Source organism: Wolffia australiana, chromosome 4 (genome assembly GCF_029677425.1).
Source record: "Wolffia australiana isolate 7733 chromosome 4, ASM2967742v1".
In the NCBI taxonomy this organism is placed as follows: domain Eukaryota; kingdom Viridiplantae; phylum Streptophyta; class Magnoliopsida; order Alismatales; family Araceae; genus Wolffia; species Wolffia australiana.
Window position 1 is genome coordinate 8132098 of NC_135838.1, and position 22204 is coordinate 8154301.

A 22204-nucleotide genomic window follows, 5' to 3' on the forward strand; every position below is an offset into this window, starting at 1 on the left:
GTGGGCTAAGGCCTTCTGCCCTATTGGCAGACGGCGACCAACGAGGGGCTGATGAGAGGTCCTGGCGATCATGAAGAACTTCGAGCTCGCACGGGGGCTGATCGGGGTTCAACCAGTTCAGGGGAACCGAAGAGTTACGCAGGGACAGGGTGGGAAGTGCGGGCCGAGGGAGAGGTTTGAGAACGGCTATCGACGGTCACTTCAACAAAAGCTCTAGGGAGGAATGCACTCCCAACGCAGTGGATTCCACGGCAGTGGCGTTCGAACGGTTACAGACAACCCACTTGGAGGATCAGCACCGTTGCGGAAGACGAACAAGGGCACCAAATAAACTATTCCCAAGTAGCAGCGGTACTCGGTCAGAGTGCAACAGCACAGGCAGTGACCTTCGCCAGAGAAAAGTAAAAAAAGGTAGGTCAACGATTGGTGGTTCCTGTAGACGTGCTTCCAAAACGTGGATAAGAATTTGTACAAAGTGAGAGTCCCCTTGCGAAGCGGCAGGATATCCCCAACCGCAGCGACCTAGGGGCCTTGGGAGAGTCGAGACAAGGTCTACGGTGAGCTAGCAATCATGTTCACGGCGGTCAGAGACCTTATACAAACGGTAAAGTATTCCCCACGTCTGCGCTCGGGAGTCGTGGAGGGCAGCACCGAAGCCTCGGTGAGTTAGCAGTTGCGTTCACACTGGTCACCGAGGTGTCTCGGTGGGCAAGGGGAAAAGACCGAGCAAGGGGAAAGATGGGGGGCGGGGGGGGGGGGGGGGGGGGGAACCCCAAAGGGAGCAACAGGTAGCGATGGGCCCACGAGCAGTGCGACTTTCCTCCTCCAGCGACCGGGGTGGCAACATGGGGAGGCTTTCTTCTTCCTCGTTTGCAGATTCTGATAGGTTTCAACGTCGATTGAAAACTTTCAAAGGAAAACAAAACAACAGGTCCATTATTCTTTTCCTTTTTTCAAAAAAATAGTCGATGACAAATCGAGGGCCTCCTCCCCCTCTCTTTTATAGTGAAATAAAGAGGGTGGGATTAACAGTGACCCAATGGGCTCCTTTAGGGGAATCAGCTTAGTGGGCTCCCCCCACCTAAAGGGTCCTTCAAGGGAAAGAAGCCATGCATGGGTTTCTCCCCCTCAAGGGTGTAAATTAAAAGTTTAAAGACACAAAAACTCACATGGGAGGCTCCCACACACGTAGGAGGGGGCCTCCTTACTGTTTAAGGGATGACGAAATTAAAAAAAATGACGCGAAGAGGACCATACACATGATGGACTTCCGTAAAACCATGAGACAACCTGAACACTAAATAAACCACGCGAATTGGCTTGTCTTGATATCCGGTTTCTCAAATCTGGTAACAGAAATTCAGGTTCTTCACATTGGCTTGAGGTCGCGACGTGGTTGTGACGAGTCTGGGCATGCTCGACGGAATGGTCCTCCATCATTCCCTCTGGGTGGGAAGAACTCGGCTCCGAAGAGTTAGAGCCAACAATATCTTCAAGGAGCTGGACAAGATCTGGTCGTAGTCGAAGGACATCTGCCTCTGAAATCCACATGTCGTCAAATGATGGTCAACCCTGCCAATGTACAAGAAACTTTCGGTCCATGCGCTCCCCTGCAGCATTCATTACCTCCTCCAATATCGACTTGAGAAGCTCATGCTGCTCAAGGGACAGGACGAGACGGGATAAATGGGATCTCTCGCTCACATCACTACTAAAGCTCGAGGAGCTGCGAGGCTCAACAATGGGTGGCATAGGGTTGTAGCTGGTGACGAGTGTGACTGTGCTTGACGGGATGGTCCTCCATCACTATTGATCTGAAATGTTTTATGTGCATTTGTCTATTTAATTGTATAATCTGGGATTGGCTTATCCCATCAAATGTGTTTTCAAGTGTTTCCCGAGATTCTCTTGATGGTTTTGCCTTAGCAACGCATGGTAGCACTTGTTCAGCGATGGTGGATTGAGGAAATCTAAGGACCTACTGGACAATTCTCCACCAATTTTCAATCTCAGGATTTTGAATCAAGTTTCATTATTGATCTGAAACATAAATAGGGGGGTTCATCCCATTAATGAATCGATTTAGCTCATACCCACTAAGAAGAGGCTGGACGATATTCCTCCACATCTGGTAGTTTTTAGAGTTGAGTCTGATAGAGATTGTAGCTATAGGAGGAATGACAATTGGTACTGGACCAAAGGCTGTCATGCTTGAAAGACTTGAAGAATAACGGATGGAGATGGTAGCAGCATATTTTTCATATCTCATTCCTGACTCAGTAGCACTCTGATACCATTAACGAAATTCCCAAGAGGGATGAGAATCAAGCATGAGATAGAAGAGAAGGAGATGACGAAAGAAGAAGAGAGAAGACAACAAGAATGGTGATTACAGAATCGTTGTATTTCCTCAAAGATTATTGTTGACGTTGGTCGGTAATTCATAGTATCATATAATTATAGAAACTTAATGTTGTTAACCATATCTGTTACAACAATTGTAACAGATATTGCCGTTAGTCCCCTGTCTCAATCCTGAACGTTATAACTGGTTATAACGGTCAAATTTATTTAATTCTAGACCGTCAATATGTTTCCTATCTGCGATTTGATCCTAGTCCTCTTTCTTTCATCCTATCTATCTTTGAACTTGGATTTAATCCTGAACACTAAATCTAATTATGAGTATAGGGGTACGTGTTGGTTTCTTACTAGCTAATATTGTTAAGTCCTTATCTATCTGGTTGCTGACCAGGCCGTCCACGTGGCGAGTTGGCAGACACATTTAGAGGAGTTTGCTGACTGACGGAGGTAGATTGTGTATTAAATTTAACTTGTGGTTTTGAATTTAATTTGCCTACAACTAAATAAATTTGATATATTATAGAAACTTACTCAAATGTATAGAGTGCCCAAGGTCGTCTCCACAGGGACTGGCCTTTAGGTGTATATCAACAATTGAGTTGCCAGTTAATAAGATATAATGATAACACTACATATAGTGAATATAAAAGGAATAAAGTAATAACTAAGTAAAGGGAATATTAGTTTTATAAAATAAGTATAGAAGAGAGAATATCCTATATTATATGAATATGTATTTTATAGATACTAAGAATAATAAATAATAAAGAGATTGGATATTATATTTAAGAATGCAGCTAGTAAATAAGCATAGAGTACTTAATAAGATTCATTAGCAACAAGAGGATATAAGAAAGAAGATGAGTTAAACAGATGCAATATATATATGATAAGTGAGAACAAGAGGGGTTAGAGAAGTATTTATACACATTAATAAGATATATAGGAAGAGAATAGTAATTATCTAACTATCAATGTAGTGAGATATTAAGAGGGAGTAAATAGGTAGGAAGAAGTATTTATAATGATACAAAATGATATATAGGTGTAGAATATTCCTTAGAATTAGTACAGGTAATTTTATACGCTTTAACATAGCTAATATATTTTTTATAAAATTTTGTATTGTATATTTAATGAAATATAGGGTGATTTAGTCGAATAACCGGGAGGTGTTCGACCGAATTCCCAAGAGATGGTCGGAATCAGATAGATGTGTAATTTATTTAAGTTTTATATGGTTTTTATAGAGTTTATATAGGGTTTGTAATAGTAGATAAGGGGTATTTCTGTCAAACAATTGTAAAGTGTTCGACAGAATGCCAGATAGAAGTCGGATAAGAAGGATGTATCTATATTTTTTATATTTTTGTAATATTGTTAGGGGTCGAATTTAGGTAAATAAAGATGTATTCCTTGAACACGAGAGGTGTTGGATGAAGTATCCTAATGAAAGCGCGATGACTAATTTTAGTTGAAATGGATTATATCAAGGATTAAGCAAATAAAAGTCAAGAGGATGATAAAATCCTACTGAATTTGCACAAGAGTGACAAGAAAAATGCACTGATCCATCATCATTTGAAGATTATAGCGGCGGCGCCGATCGCGGTCGCCTAGCTTTGGTATGCAGTTTCGCTCATTCTTCTCCTCTGCCCTAGCACAGATCTGGGCTTATCCAGCCCCTTTTGAAGCCTACCCAAGTCTTCCACAACTGCCTGCCCTGTCACGACACCGTAGTCTACGTCTGACTCCAAGAGGGATCCCTACCGCTAGTGAAGGCTTAATGGTCAAAAGATGGATTAATTGGGGGCCTTCGGGGCTCCTTTAACGGCTCAGGAGGGACCTCCCAGGCCGTCCAACAGAGGGGGATGGTCCTGGGGGTCCCCCTAGGATGTGCGATGGACTGGTGGTGCCCATTGCTGGCCAACAACTATCTCCAGTCGGTGGTGTTGACGGCTAAGGGCACAACTGGACAGAACTGCCCATTGTTGTCTGATCCTCCTTATAATCAGCCAACATCAGCAAATAAATTTCACTAGTGGACCCTCTTACGGTGCACCGTTGTAGCCATGTCAGCACACCTCTTGGGCTGCCCCGTCATCTGCCTCATCACTAGGCTCTCTCCTGAGCCGCCTGCGCTGGGTCCTACATCTTCGCCATCCTTGCCCAGCAAATAAGACAGGCTGAAAAAGAAATAAAAATAGTTAAAAAATATTGAAAGGTACGTGCTTTAGATCAGGTTTGATGGAGCGCACCCAAGTGTCATCGACAACGTATCATTGGAGCCGTCTTCGTCAACATCAGCATCACCGCAGGTCCGTGTCCAACCCGACCGGCACGCTGAAGCATTCGTGAAGACGCGCGGGTTTAAATGCACCGCGTAGAGCATGTTTACATTCATATCTTCATGTTTTTGTTATTTTTTTTCAGCCGTCTTGATTCCTGTTTTCAGTCATTTGTATTGTTTTAAATTCACGTTGTCTTGTCCATTGTTTCTTATTTGTGTTGTAAATGAAAGGGAGATCTGTATTGGACTCTCCTTTCTGAACTCCGTGTAAGGGCCCATCATGGCCCTATATAAGGCCATGATGGGACCACGTTCATGTTGGAATTCCTTCATTAAAGTGGGCTACAACCGTTGTTTTCTTAACGGTTGCAACCTTTGGTATACCGGCGGTTGCAAGCCCTTGATGGAGGGGCTTGCAACTGCCACCCTTTTGAATCCCATTGGGATTCTTTTTAAGGAGTTTTCGGGTCCCCTTGGTCCACCATCGAGAGGAGTCCCCAAGGTGCCATCGTCCTCGAGGAAGAAGCTCCTCGGTGAAGGATCAAGAAGGACCCTCCACCCTCAAGAAAAAGTCAAAGGAGACTCAAATGGAAGGTACGTTTTTGTTTTTGATCTATCAAGTGGTATCAGAGCATGATAGGTCGACGAAAATCGATCACTCTGAGTGATGATCTTCATCGTTTTGGATCTCCATAATCCGTTTCCGCATTGAGTTTTTGCAGCTTTCGTTTCATTTTTTTTTTGGGAAGACGAAGGCTATTATGGTTTATAATATATTAAATATACCCATTTTCGTAAAATGATGGTGGCTGGGTTGGTTAAGGTGTTTGAGGGAATGGTGGGTTGGGGGAGGTCGTGGGTTCAAGCCCCCCCTCCTGCATTGATTTTTCTTCTTTTTTAAAAAGGAACTGAAAATATAGCCCATTAAGAAAGGTCCATCCGAATTGGGCTTCATGAAAGGGCATAAGGTCATCTTCAAAACCATCCCAAAACAGTTTTTTTTTTCTTTTCTTTGGAAATATATATGACATTTTTTTTAATGCTCATATTGGCCTTATAATAGTGGCCCACTAGAGTTTATATCGGCATAGAAAGGGTTGAATGCAACATAGAAATATTTCCAAAATAATATTTTGTTTAAATTCTTTTATGTTAAAATGACATCCTTGTTATTTTTAAAGTCTTTTCTTTTTTTTAATTCATGCAAATATATCCTAACCCAAAGGAGAGGAAATATTTGGCAGAATTTATTGCACACTAGGTCACTAAAATTTGAAATGGATCTAGTATTTTCGCATGCAATGTGATGGCTATATCAACCTTAGTTATTTCTTAAAATACTAAGATGAAGAAATGATTTTGTTCATGCAAGCACTTATTGGCCCAAAGGAAAATGAGTGCTTGGCCGAATGTAAGCCATGTTCATGATAGAAAATTTAACGATCATTATGTGTAAATGATCAGGATAAGTCATCCCAAAGGAGATCTTACCAATGATTATTTATGATTGTTTGAATTTAACTATCTTACGAAGTGGATCGTCACAAGTTGATTATCATCCAAAGATGAAATTGATGTTGCATTTGATCGCTTGTGCCAAATTTCACTATTTGGTGTTGACGTAAATTTTGATTACGTTCTTATGTGAGTTTATTTATTCTTTGTATTTAGGCTCAAAATCTTCTGATATTTGCATGAATTTGAATTCCATTCCTATGTTAAATGGTGCAAACTTTAAGAAATGGAAGGAATTCTTATCATTGTACTTGGGTGCTTCGGATCTTGATTATGCCCTCCGGAACGCACAACCATCGGCCATAAAGGAATCTTCTTCTCCTGAAGAAAAGAAGGCCCATGAAACATGGGAAAGGTCCAATAGGATGTGCTTAATGGTAATCAAGTGCACCATTCCTGAATCCCTAAGGGACACCTTAGCGGAAGAGGCAACAGATGCCAAAATTCTCATTCAAGAAATTGAGAAACGGTATCATAAAGAAGATAGAGCTGAGATTAGTAGTCTCATGAATCGCCTTACGAATATGAAGTATACAGGAAAAGGCAATATACGAGAGTACATCAATTCAGTCAATTCAAGGTGAGCTATAATTGTCAAAAGGATCCATGGTCCTTGAATGAGCTCATCTCGCATTGTGTGCAAGAGGAAGAGAGACTGAAGTCAGAACAATGTGAAAGTGCTCATCTTACAGTTGCTTCTTCTGACAAATCTAAGGATAAGGGAAAAAGGAAGGGCAAACAAATTGCTGGCGTTCCACCTAAAAAGAAGCTGCATAAGGAGATGCGTTGCTTCTTCTGCAAGAAAGGTGGACACATGAAGAAAGACTGTGCCAAGCGCATAGAATGGTTCAAGAAGAAAGGTATTTTTCTTTCTTATGTTTGTTCGGAAGAAAGGTACATATTTTTAGTTTTGTATGTGGATGATATTTTGCTTGCATGTAACGATATGGGATTATTGAGTGAAACCAAATCATTCCTGTCAAGGAATTTTGAGATGAAAATCTCGGTGAAGCCTCATTTGTCTTAGGCATAGAGATATACCGAGATCGGACTCAAAATATTATGGGGTTATCACAAAAGACCTATATCGATAAAATCCTTAAGAGGTTTAACATGCAAAATTGCAAACCAGGAAATACCCCTGTATCAAGAGGAGACAAATTTTGTCTTAGTCAATGCCCTAAAAATAATCAGGAGGCAAAAGCAATGCATACTATTCCTTATGCATCAGCTATTGGAAGTATGATGTATGCCCAAGTTTGTACGCGTCCGGATATTGCATATATACTTGGAGTGCTTGGAAGATATTTGAGCAATCCAGGAATGAATCACTGGATAGCAGCCAAGAGAGTCATGCGCTATTTACAGAGAACTAAGGATTTCATGCTCACATATAAAAGGTCAGATCAATTGGAGATCATTGGATATTCTGATTCTGACTTTGCTGGATGCCAAGATTCAAGAAGATCCACATCAGGATATATATTTCTGTTGGCTGGAGGAGCCATTTCATGGAGGAGTGCAAAGCAACCACTTGTAGCTTCATCCACTATAGCCGCGGAATATATTGCTATGTATGAGGCATCTAATCATGGAGTATGGTTGAGGAATTTTGTCATGGGGCTTCGAATTCTAGATCGTGTCGAAAGACCGTTGAAGATATATTGTGACAATAAGTCAGCCGTTCTGTTCTCCAACAACAATAGGAGCTTGACAAAGTCTAATCATATAGACATCAAGTACTTAATTGTCAAGGAAAGGATACAAAATGGAGAATTGTCTACACAGCATATTGGAACAAACTCAATGATTGCGGATCCGCTTGCGAAAGGTGTATTGCCTAAAGTATTTATGGAGCATACTACTCACATGGGCATTCTTCATTGGGAAGAATAGTGAGTTTAAGTGGGAGTTTGTATGAAGTGTTCTTAATGTGGACATGTATACATTTTCTGCAGAACTAAAGTTTCTTTTATCCATTTTGTTTATAAGATCTCCATAAAGTGGGACTCGTATAAAAATTTAATCTATGTCATTCTACATTATAGCATTAGTGATTGTGGTGGCTTAATTGCGCAATAATGTGATGAAAGCTGTTCAGTCCTATGCTAAATATGTTGATGGAAGAGATGAATATTTGTACCTTGAGAAATAGTAACCGTTTGAGCTCATTAAATATGGAAAGTCAAGGTGTGTAGCCCAAGTGGGAGATTGTTGGAATTCCTCCATTATAGTGGGCTACAACCGTTTTTTTGTTAACGGTTGCAACCTTTGGTATACCGGCGGTTGCAAGCCCTTGATGGAGGGGCTTGCAACTGCCACCCTTTCGAATCCCATTGGGATTCTTTTTAAGGAGTTTTCGGGTCCCCTTGGTCCACATCGAGAGGAGTCCCCAAGGTGCCATCGTCCTCGAGGAAGAAGCTCCTCGGTGAAGGATCAAGAAGGACCCTCCACCCTCAAGAAAAAGTCAAAGGAGACTCAAATGGAAGGTACGTTTTTGTTTTTGATCTATCAGTTCAATCCCAGATCTGGAAGTTGTGTGTTATAGTTATTTTTCATCCAGGTCTAATCGTGAGAAGAGAAGAGAGGGAGAAGAAGGAGAGGAAGGAGAAGGAGAAGGAGAAGAAGAAAGGGAAGAGCGGGGAAGAATGTGAAGGGACCACTGCCTGTCGTTGGACGCCCGCCACTCATCGCCGGCCACTGTTGTTCCTCCTCCACGCCCTTTGCCAGTCACCGTTCGCGGTTGTTCGCCTACTACTTCCATTGCAACGACGCTCGCTATCGAACGCAACTCCTGTTGCCCGCCACCAGTCGTAGTCGCCCATCTCTGGTCGTAGTCTGTGGTTGCGAAGAGCCACGACCCGGGGCCGCGACCAACCGCGACCACCCATAATCGGCGGCAGCGACCATCCGTGACCCGCTGCCGCAATCAACCGCGACCCACAGTCATGGTCCGCCGCAACCTGTGGGTGCAATCACCCGTAGGCCGCTATTGCGCGCACTTGTGAGCCGACGCAGGCAGCAACTGCAACCAGACACCAAGTCCGCACCGCCGTGTTGCTCCCGCTGCTCCCCAAAGTCACAGCCGTGTCCCCTGTCACGTCACTGATCAACAGCTTTGACTGGCCATTGCCAACGGCCATAGATCGCGACTAGCTGCACCTTACGGTCACGGTCCACTGCAGCCTGTGGGTGCAATCATTCGTGATCCACAGCTTTTGACTGAACCTGCCAATGGCCGTAGACCGTGACCCGCCGTGACTCTCGGTCATGACTGGTGCAGCTCGCGACTGTTATCGGTCGTAGACCGTGGCCTTGAACTGTAGCAGCTGAAGGCCACGATCTACTGCTGCCCGCTGAAGCCAGCGATGTGACCAGTCTTCAATCTGCGGCCACGATTAGTCGTTGCCCACGGTTGCGACCGGCCGCAACATGTGTTCCCGAGCAGCTGCAGCTAATCGGTGTGTGCAGTTGTGTCCCCTGCCTCACCACTGACTACCGCATCATGTTCTCGCTGCATCGCCAATCGCTGCCCGCTGTTACCTGTTGCCCGCCGACGCATGCCCCCTTTCTCCTTGCCTCCGAAAGACCCCATTCCCTTAGCTCTTGCGCATGTTTTCCAGTGGAGCCCAACCATAACTGCCTACGGCACATCTCACTGTATAGCCAAAGGTGTGCCTACGTCACACCTTTGGAGCATGCAACAACAAAGACAACAACGACGAGAACGAACAACTCTACTGACAAGGTACGCCGTTCCCTTTTGCTCATCAGTTATATTACGTCTTTCAGTATATTTTCGACTGCACTCCACCACGCTGGGGTTTTTTTAGGTGAGAGACATTTATCGAGAAAACTACGAAGTTGACCATTTTCTTAGGCACCGGCTGAGCCCGTCCGTTACGTGCGAACCCTACAGACTTGTTCCGTTTGGCGTCGTAGTCACCATCATCGCTTCGACGAGGGTCAGAAGGTCACCGTCGCCGTCACCAGTCGTCTGCTTCAGAGCTTGGAGTTTGGCGAATCATTACGAGTCAGGGCCTTCACGTACATTCTCCTTGGTCACATCGCATCACATAGTTACATTCACGTAGTGAATTACCAGTCGGACGACGTCTGACATCACTGTCTCTTTTTTTACTTTATTTTATTTGAGATCGTATCCCGTTGAGCCTCAATCACACTCTTACTTATCGATCTGGCCCGATACGATTAAAAAGATAAGGGACTTATTATCCTATATGGAGAAATTCTGAAAGATGAAGCAGATATAAATGTCGGCAGAAGGTGTATAGTGAATTGAAATAGCATACATCTGAACTGCGCAACCTTGACCTCTCAGTGGGCTTTTCTATTGGCCTGTTCACCTTGTGGCTAGCTGGGCATACCTATCGGGAGCCAGCGCTCTACGAGTGTGGGCTGGCTTGAGCCCTACGCTCACTATCCTGCAACTGGCTTGGGCTCTATGCACCTGGTTGGCTCCATAGCTGGCCCATAAACAAATGTTTATATATATATACATATAATTTTTTTTATTTATTTCATTTCCTCTTTTTCTTTGTTTCATTGCTTTCTTAAACTTTATTTTTTCCCTTTAATAGCATAGATACACACTAAATAGATCATTAGAAAATTATAAAAAATGTCTTAAACATATTTTTACTAATAAATATTTAAATTTGTAGAACATGCATAAAAAATGACATTAAAATGCATTTTTCATTACTTGCTCTATTGCTCGTTAGTTACATTACGTCTTATATTATAATTTTGACTTTACTCTATCGCGCACGGAATATATCGAATAGATCAATAAAATAAAGATTTGAATGTTCTTAAAGTGGCGCCCGGGTTAGTTTTGGTTAGAGTTTATGTGTTGAAAACTACAAATCGATTGAATTTTCATGTACGGGTTGAGCCCATCCGTTATATGCGAGCACCAATAGAATTATTTCATTTGACATCCTAGTCACTATCGACGCTCCAATGAGGGTCCTAAGGCACCCTCACCGTCACTTTTACCACTCGCCCACTGTAGAGCTCACTACTCGGCGAATTCCCACGAGTTGGGGCCTGCACGTACATCCGCCTAGGTCACGTCATCACGCAGTTACATCCCATTAGGAAATCATCCATCAGACAATGTCACTGAAGATGTCCGACATCATCCTGCTATCAGAGCAGGGTGTGGTCACTCACAGCACGTCTCCGTACCCGCGTCATCCTCATCTGTATTCTATCATTCTCAAAAACCCATCTAGGTACCCAAATGAACTAGCCATGGCCATCGAGACATGGTCAAACAAAAGGATGCAAGAGGGAGGTTCGACCTCCCCGCGATGAGCCGATTCTTCGCTGAACGCGAGAGGCAACCCTACGTGCCTCTTGGAGCACCAGTTTCTAACGCCCCAGGGTGGCGCATCACCGCCTCCTTCGGAGCCCGGGTGGACCAGACCTGTCGATAGGGCTGTTGCCAGATCAACCGGTCCATACGAACATGCTCATGGTCACCATGGATGCACACCATCCCACCATAGGTCCTCACAATCACTAGGCACCTCATCACCTAGTGACCATGAGCATTGAGCAACGATGAGTAGTCGCCCACAAGCGGCGAATCCCGTGGACGATCCCACAACCCGGGTTCCCTTCACACGTGCTGCTAGCTGGACGCCCTAGGGAGACCGCACCAATAGCACCGACCCTGAGAGGACTCGTCCGAAGAGCGAGGAGTGTATCACCGCACCCTAATTGTGATCACCAAACGTGTGGCATAGTTGCTCGCTCAGCTGCGGTACCCATCGCCATGCATGTGCCCATGGCTCTAGATTGAGCCCGCGACCCGCCTCAGGTCGCACAACACCTAGAGTGTCCGAGGAGCCCATACGATGATGACGAGTACCTGGACGGTGACAGATGAAAAGACGAGGAGCGTAGAGATCTATGCCCCAACTGATATCCCGCATGCAACCCACAGGACGTATGTGTTCAAGATAGACCATACCCACGAGATGACTATTATCGTGGATACAAGGCCGACCTACCGGCCCGCCAAGATGACTATGTCTGTCCTTTCGACCAATGGTACAGTTCATTATACCATTGGTATGAGCACCAATGAGAGGAGCATCGTGCCAGGATCCAGAAGAGCGCACGAGTAGACGTCACATCTTTGAAGGGTTGAGGAAACAAAAGGAGTTCATCGACTAGGAGTCAAGCATGAACTCCTATTTTCAATGGTATTGCATGGAAGATGACTTGTGCATCAAATATGCGGAGACGATACTTGGGGAACACGCCAAGATCCTTTTGGAGAAGAAGCGAATCACAACAGAGCGACAAGGACGGCCTATCGCATCATGGACAACGATGGCACAGAAGCTGATGAGCAAGTACGTGCCACAATAGTATCAGATGACACTGTTCCTCACATGGCGTGACCTTTGACAAGGTCGACAGTCCGTGATGCAATACATCGAGGCCTTCAAGGAATGTCGGATGCGGTGTCGATTTGTGGAGGACCGCGGATCATCATCGGATTGCTTGGCCACGGGCTTCGACTGATCCTATGCAGCGAGGTGCTTAAGTGCAACCTCGCCAAGATCGACGAAGCATACAAAATAGTGGAGCACATGGAGTATCTGAGCAAGGAGGTCATCACAGACAATACCCCAGCTTCCCTTGGAGCGACACCCATGAAAACTACCCCGTCTGTGACCACACGGACCTCGCAGATCACCAGAGGGCAAGGAAAGGCCCCAGCCGCTTCAATGGGCTCCGCCCCACCAGCTCGGGCTGTCACTAACGACAGCACAGCCCGAGCTGGTCAGTGTCCGTGTTTGGCCTGATCGAAGAGATGGAGCCACTACACGATGATGACTATCGTGTAGATGAGGAGTTTGCACATGAGTACGAATCACGCAACACCCAAATTGGGTACATTCAGATCACGAATGAGCCATCCCGCTGCTTCACCACCGCTGCCCGTTGCACCAACTGGCAGTCGCAAATGAGCTGCCGGCCACTGCTCGCATTCGCCACCAAACTCTAGTCGTGCCAACCCGCCTCCTTATGGTAGTCCGCCAAACTCTGGCAATCATTTGCACCACTTTGCTGCCAATCGTCTATGTTACTCTTCCTCGCTTCCATCTGTCGGATATCGCTCCAACGCTGCACCATCGCCTAGTGTCTAGCCACGCCGCACCCGCTGCCGGTACCTCTCCACTACACCTATCCGCACCAGCTCTGCTCTGAGGAAGATGCTAGCGACCAACATTTCCACCGATGAGGTATGTCATACCCCTTGCTCGTCAGTTACATTACATAATCTAGTATATTTTTGGCCGCACTATACATCACTCGGGTTAGTTTTAGTTAGAGTTTATCTGTTAAAAACTATGAGTTGATTGAATTCCCAGGTACGGGTCGAGCCTGTCCGTTACATGCGAGCGCCAAATGAATTATTCCGTTCGACGTCATAGTCAGAAAGAATTATTCATTCAACAGAAGGATAGAGAGTGAGAGACATTAGTAAAGAGCATAAGAGAGGCTGAAAGACATAGAGAAAGCAAGAGTGATAAATTAAGACAGAAAGAGTTAAAGAAACATAGAGAAAGAGTAAGAACGAGATAGGGAGAGAGCAAAAGACAGTGAGAGAGAATGGTAGACAGAGAGAAAGAGAAAGAGTGAGAACAAGGGAAAGAGTAAGAGAGAGTGTGTGATAGACGGAGAAAGAGTAAGAGACAGTGAGAGAGAGTGAAAGACAGAGAAATACAAAGAGTGAGAAAGAGAGGGAGCAGGAGAGGGAGTAAGAGAGAAAGGGAGAGACTGAAAGACAGAGAGAGAAAGTACGAGTGAGAAAGAGAGATAGAAACAGAAAGTGAGAGATACAACGCAACTTAAGTCAAGGCTTGAAGGAAGATAGACAAATGTATATCTTTCCCTTTAAGGAGGCGTGCTGCTGACCACAACTCTACCCTAAAGCATATGATCTCCATATACAAACCTGACAAAATAAATCAATCAAGACTCACAAAACTAACAAGTATATACAATTTTCTTCAAGTAGAAAACTTACTATATTGGGTGAAGAACATACAACAGTTAAAATAACAGATGAATTAAAAAACCAAGCTGATATATAAAATCAAACTAGACACCATCTTCCACGAAGATAAAGACATGAATGCACATAATTTTAGAAAGAACATTGTTATTGTCGAAAGATACCAGAAAACACCAACACTAGATAGATGTCGAAAATAAGATAAAGAAAAATTGTTAACCATGAAGAAATAGAACATACAAGAAGTCCAGGACAGAAGCAAGATTGACAAATGTATATGTAACCATATAAAAATGTTTGCAGCCGAACACCATTGCACCTTAAAACATACTATACCTCTTATCGGCATAGTATAAAACACTTATTTGAGAAAAGTTCTCCATAAAATAAAGATTATCTAGTTCTCCATAACGCAAACTATGCATATGAAGGAAACAAAACACAAGATTCAGAAAAGGTAGCAACATGATAAACATCCCTCACGAATGACATCATAAGGTCATATAAAAGACTCTGCCTTGACAGGGGAAGGAAACAAAATGTTTAGAGAAAGGAATGAGTGAAAAAGGGCTCTTAATAAATGAGAAGGAAAACTAGCAAAATATACCTACAAGTTTAAACATTTACCCAATATCTCGCTTTTCGGTCTTTCATCTTAAGATTATATTCAAATGTTAGTCACTGCTAATAAATGAGATAAACCAGCATCGGGAAAATCATATAAAAACAGCAAAGATTTTTAAAAAACATTAGTTAACATAATATTTTAAGTGCTGAAAGTTACATACATACCCACACTAAGTAGACATTGAAAAAACTAACAAAATTATATGCAATAAAAAAATAAAAACTAAAATGCACAATAATAGACAATGATGGTAAAAAAAATAACATTTTTAGGGCTGAAAGTTACATACACACCCACACTAAGTAGACATTTGAAAAACTAACAAAATTATATGCAATAAAAAATAAAAACTAAAATGCACAACAATAGACAATGATGGTTAAAAAATAGAAAATACTAAATGTCGAAGGATATTAAGATGCATCTAGCATTAGGACTTGCACTAAAATGTCATGCATTGCTCATCTTGCTCCACCGATTTTTATGTCACTCTCAATGTAGCTATAAAAGTAAACAAGAATATATAATATCAATTGTAGTCATCAAAACAAGATAAAAAAACTAAAACAATATAAAGTTGTCAAAATAAGTGTGGCATATAGAATAAATTTTTTAAAAAAACAATTCGAAATAGAGAACAGCATAAGCAGATAAAAAATAACAAATCATCATTTGTGGGTGGATAAATCTAGAAGTAGCCGTCAAACCCACAAACAAAAGAGCCACTAAATAATTTATGATGGTAAGAAAAAATAGAAGCACTATATTTTAAGAGGTCAATGGATATGAATAAGTCTATATCGAATGACATAAAGAGGCATCTACCATTAGCAGTTGCCTGAAACCTCATGTGGTGGCCTTCTTGATCCATAAAATTTTAATTTGACTGTAAAGATACCTTTAAAAGTAGAGCCAAATGTACACATCAATTATAATCGTCAAAATATGATGAAGCAACTATAATATGAGTATGAAATATAAAGTTACTAGAGTCAAATATAGTATGAAAAGTTAGATTAAAAAGAACTAAAACAACATAAAACCATTAAAAACAATACAATAAAAACATAAGATTGTTTTTGCTAGGATATATATAAAAATAACTGCCGAGCCTGCATACAAAAAGAGCAACAAAATAATTAGCAGTGGCAAAGAAAAAATAAAACGCACTATATGTAATATGTGAAACAGAGGTTAAGAAATATACATTCAAGGATATCAAGATGCATCTGGCATTAGACAATTGCCTTGAAACATCACGTATTGCCCTTCAAGCTGCTCTTTTAATGGATATCACCATAAAGCTACATATTAAAATAAAGCACTAATGTCTTAAATCAATTATATATTCAAACAAGAAGAAACAACTAAAACACTAATCAAGTTTCTAAAACTTCATTAATTTCCCTTCTTGCTTCTCTTTTTTTCACATGATACAAAAGATACCTTTAAACGTAAAGCATGAATTTATCAGATCAAATATTCATATCAAAACACGATGAAATTAAAAATTAATAAAAGTATTTGCGGAAAATATGGCTTACAAAATAAAATTAAAAAACAGTTGGAGGAATCATAAAAAGATAAAACCATATAATAGAAAACATTGGATTATTTGAGCAAGGGTATATCTAGAAATAGTCGCCAAACCTGTACACAAAAATAGTAACACAATAATTAGCAATGGGAAAGAAAAAATAGAAATCACTATATGAAATAAGCGAACAACCTCAGGCCAAGTTTTTAATGCCCTGAAAAAATTATTTATTCAATGCAAAAAGGTCAATTCACATATAAAAAGGTACTAAAAATTTAGAAATAACAATAAAATCAAAGTGTATATCATTTATATCCATTCATATACGCTAACATGCAAATATAACCATTAAAACACAAATGTATTGTAATATTCATCATTTAAACATGTTAATTTTTAAGTTATGATAATTATACATATCTTCCATTTATTGAAATAGAATCCTAGTACAATCGAGTAACCACGTGCATTGATTGCACGCGACTACCAATACGTGCTTTAATTAAAAGGGGAATTTGGCGCCGTATTTAATACACGCCCACCGTCAATTTGCCGCCTGCATTAAATCCATGAGAAAATCAGTTGCACGTCATTCATTCTGACAAAAAGTGCATTTTGACTTTTATATTTAAAAAGAAATAGGCGACGTGGCGCATTCTCCTCGACGTAAGTAAAGCGTAATTCTCCAATGATTGCGCATTGTGGAAGCACACAAAATGTGTCAGAACGCAATCTGAGAATGGGGAAAACGAGAAAGAAAAGCACCAACCGATCAGAAAATGCCATTTTTAAGAGAGATAAAAGAGATCCAACAACATGGATTAATCCTAAAAAAAACAATGATATCTTGAGATCTAGATGTCCAATTGAACTGAAATTTTCAAGGCATGTTTGTCTTTTCCCCCTCTATAGTCCAGACGGTTGGATCTTTAAATAGAGATCTAGAAAAGGGCGAAATTCACTTTTGGAAGCTCTCCCCTAGGATTTGGCTAGGAAGGACATAGGAGTTGTTTCTGAAGTCCACAGATCTTGATTCTTCATTCAAAATTGTAAGTTTGTGATTTGTATCTTGAACTTCTTGAGAGATTCTAAAATCCCTTGGCATGGCGAAATGTACATCCCCTAGAAGTTTTTTTGAATGAAATTAGCATTGCAATTTGATTTTGATTCGAGTCTGATTTTTGATCTTTAGTTTTAAATAAATTTGGAAAAAATCTGCATTTTAAGTTTTTTAAATTAGGGTTAGATTTCACTTTTCCCCCAAATTCTTTACTTTCTCTCTCTAGGTTAATTCGTCTGTTTTATCTCTGTAGAGCTCAAAATTGATTGTTTTTGAAATTTAATTCAATATATAAAAACCTAAATATAAAATTTCATCCAAAAAAATTTGTCCATCTTAAAGTTCAATTTCAAAACCCCTTTTTGATTATTAATTCCCAATTTTAATACATAAAATTGTCTTAAAATTTGTTCATAATTGGAAAATTAGTAATTTGAGTTAATGTGATCTTCTTATCAAAATTATCTTATCTTAAGTGTCTTGACCGAAAGTATTAAAATCAAAATTAAGTTTCTACTTAATTTTGATTAATTATAAACATAATTTAAGTCTTTTAAGGGTAGAATCAAGTCATTCTTGAATTAAATTATTGAAAATCGGATAAAAATTCTTGCTTAGTGCCTCCCTGTGGTTTGACCCCTTGCTTTCTGTATACACAGTATTTAGTGATTAAGGGTATTTATAAATTTTATTGCATAAGTCTAAAAGCCAAAATAACAACGTATTTATACATCAATTTTAGGCTTATTAATTGGCACCGTTGTTGGGGAGTCACGGTGAATTTTAAAAATTAGACATCAAGATTATTTATATCTGGTGTGCCAAACTGTTTTTGGTACATTCTTGACTTGAATTTAATTTTGCATTTATTCTAGTATTTTCTAAACGAGCAGTGAAAATTGCAAACTTGTCATTTATTTTTCTCTTATGTAGAATTTTGTTGTTCGGCTAAGCTGATTATCTTTACTTTTTGTGTGATTTACATTTCATGAATGGTTGGATATCTTTAAATCCTCATTTAGTGCACCTTCAGATGATCAGTTGAAGAAGTCCTAGTGTCGATAATATTTTTGAGTGTTCCGAAGGAGAAAATCAACAAATTGGTGAGAGAATGGAGGACAATCAAAATTGTAAAGTTAAACAAGGAATGAGAAGAATGAGATTAAGAGAGTATTCTGATCCTGCAGAGAGTGAAACCTACACTAAAATTTCTGCTTCTCTACCTGAAAATGTCAACTTTAGAATTGACCCAAATATGATCAATCAACTACCTACATTTTATGGACGATTCAATGAGAAACCTTATGAGCTTTAGAAGAGTATAACCAGATATGTTCTGCTTATATCTATGCAGGTGTTCCTCAAAAAATTCTCAAACTTTGGCTATTCCAATTTGCTTTGAAAGATAGGGCCAAAGAGTGGTTCAAAGGAGTAGGTCAAGAATTTCAATCATGAAGTGAGATGTAATCTATTTTTTTAAGAAATTTTATTTTTATGGAAAAGACCACTTCAATTAGGAAGGCTATAAGAGATTTCTATCAAGGAACTGAAACGCTTGGAGAAGCATGGGAAAGATTCATGGCACTTACTAGGAAGTGTCCACATCATGGAATTCCATCTCATGAATTAGTTCAAAATTTTTATGGGGGATTGAATGATCAGGAACAAAACCTAGTATATATATCTAGTGGAGGAATGTTCCTTGACACTCATGCAGATGAATCCATGAAACTTAAGGAAAAGTTAGTGGAAGATTGGACATATTGACAAAGTTTTTCGTACACTAACCAAAATGCAAGTCCAAAGCGTGGAGGAATCATTGACGTCAAAGCAGTTGAACCAGAAATTAGAATGGATAAATTGGAAAGAGACATGAGCAAGATTGGTAAAACAACGGAAGATATGAATAATAATTTTAAATCTTTTGTGCAGGAAATTGAGGGAAAGGAAAATGCATATGATGACAACAAATCTTCTAACATCCCTTGTTGTTTTTGTTCTAATGAAGAACATTCTGATGAATCCTGTCCCATGGCTGAACAGGCTAATGCATTTGGGAGACAAGATGCAGGACATGCTCAATGGAATTGGAGCAAAGGAGGAAGCAACAACTTCGCATCAAAGCAATTTGCCCCGCAGCAATATCCACAAAATTTTCAAAATTTCTCTAAACATTTTTACTCTCATCGTAACAACAATAATGAAAACACTGACTCAACTTTAATGGATTTTATCAGGGAAATGTAGGAAGAGAGAAAGAGCATGCATGAAGAAAGAAAGATATTGAGATTCAAATGCTCAAGTGAGGAAAGGTGCACAAGCACAACAACCTGCCCTCAGAATGAAAGGTAAATTGGAAGAAATCCTTCTAAGAGAAAGCCATCCAAGTCAACTCCGTACTCAGCCTAATATTAATCCGAAGAATGTCATATTGTGTGTAGATAGGAATTTAGAATCATCATGTTTTTTATCTTTTGAAAATATAAATGAATCTTGCATTAGTGAAGATAATAATGTTGTATCATGTACTAGTTATATGAATATTTTTTTGTATAATTGTGAAGAGGATATGAATAAAAAAAATGATGATGAGCAAGTGCATGCAATTTCAAAACTTAGATATGGAAAATTTCTACTAGATCCTGATGAAAAAGGTGTAGAAATGCATGAAGCTAAAGAGAAAGAAAATGGAGAGTTAGAAAATGATCAACAAAATGAGGGTTGCCAGGATGAAGAAAGGCATCCAAAACTGGCAGACCCTAATCTAGTTGATTATAGAGCACCCATTCCATTACCTAGTGCCTTAAATTTGACCAAGAAAAAACCAGAAAATCCTCATTTGCTTGAAATATTTAAAAATGCAACCATAACTATTCCCCTTATGAGGCAATACAAAACATTCCTTCATATGCAAAATATGCGAAGGAATTGTGTACCCCTTCTAGAAAACAGAAAAGAGTACATCTTTCTGAAAATATCAGTTCAATTCTATTGAATGATATTCCTAGAAAAGAAGAGATCCAGGGGCTCCGCTAATTAAATGTGAAATAGGAGGAATGGTTTTTAGCAAATCACTTCTTGATTCAGGTGCTAGTGTTAACATAATGCCTAAGGCTTTATATGACAAATTTAAATTTAGTGAACTTGAACCCATTTTTCTTGAATTACAATTAGCCGATGGATCAATTAGGCAACCTTATGGAAAATTAGAAGATGTTATTGGGAAAGTAGAGAACTTTAAATTTCCTATTGATTTCATAGTTGCAGATATAAAAATAACAGGAAATATTAGCCATGCACTTATTATTTTAGGTAGACCATCTCTAGCTATGGCGAAGGCTGCGACGGATTAGGATAAAGGTACAGTGGAACTCAAAGTATGAGATGAAAAAATTGAACTATCCATCTCAAAATTAATGAAATATCCAAAAGACACTAGTGAGGATGTTTGTTTTTTAGGTTGGTAGAAGATGACAATTTTGATTTTGATCCGCGCTCTTATGCCACAAAATATTTCATTGCATTCTGAAATTGAGCTTAAACTTTTACCTTCATCATTGAAGTATGCTTATTTAGAACCATGTAATTCTTTTCCCGTAATTATATCATCATTTTTATCCTCTGAACAAGAATTAGAGCTGTTAGATGTTTTATCTACTTACAAATCTGCTATAGGATGGACAATAGATGATATTAAGGGCATTAGTCCAAACATTTGTGAGCATAGAATTTTCTTAGAGGAAAATTCTAAAGCAACAAGACAACCTCAACAGCAACTCCACCCGCACATGTTAGAGGTTGTTAAGAAGGAAATCATGAAATGGCTAAAAGCTGATTTCATATAGGCCATTTCAGATAGCCCATGAGTAAGTCCTATACATGTAATACCTAAGAAAACAAGAATAACACTGATGAAGGATGAAAATGGAAATGAAGTTTAAACAAGAGTGGCTTCTAGTTGGAGAGTATGGATAGATTACAACAAGCTTAACTTGGTGACACAAAATGATCATTATCCATTACCATTCATTGATCAGATTCTTGAAAGACTTTCAGGCCAAAACTTTTATTGTTTTGTAGATGGATATTCAGGGTATAACCAAATTGAAATTAACAAAAGTCATCAGAAAAAAACAACGTTTACATGTCCAGTAGGTACTTTTGCATTTAAAAGGATTCCTTTTGGGTTATACAATGCACCAGCTACTTTTCAAAGATGTATTACTACTATGTTTTCAGATTTAGTAGGGGATTCCATAAAAAATTTTATGGATGATTTTGCAGTCTTTGGTTCATCATTTCATAGTTGTTTATCTAATTTAACCAAGGTGTTGTAGATATGTGTACATAACAATCTGGTGTTAAGTTGGGAGAAGTCCCACTTCACGGTGGAGGAGGGAATTGTCCTAGGGCACCATATCAGCAAGGATGGACTAAGGGTGGATAGGACCAAGGTCGAGGTCATCAAGAACCTCCCCCTGCCCACAATCCTAAAAGAACTTAGGAAATTTCTAGGGCATGATGGATTCTACAGAAGATTTGTTAAAGATTTTGCTAAAATCTCTAAACCTTTAACTAATTTACTTACTAAAGATACATTGTTTGTTTTTGATGAAAATGCTAAAGCATCCGTCTTGCAGATTAAAGAGGCTTTAATTCAAGCACCAATCTTACAAGCTCCAGATTGGAGTAAACCTTTTGAAATCATGTGTGATGCCTCTGACAGTGCAGTGGGATCTAGTTTA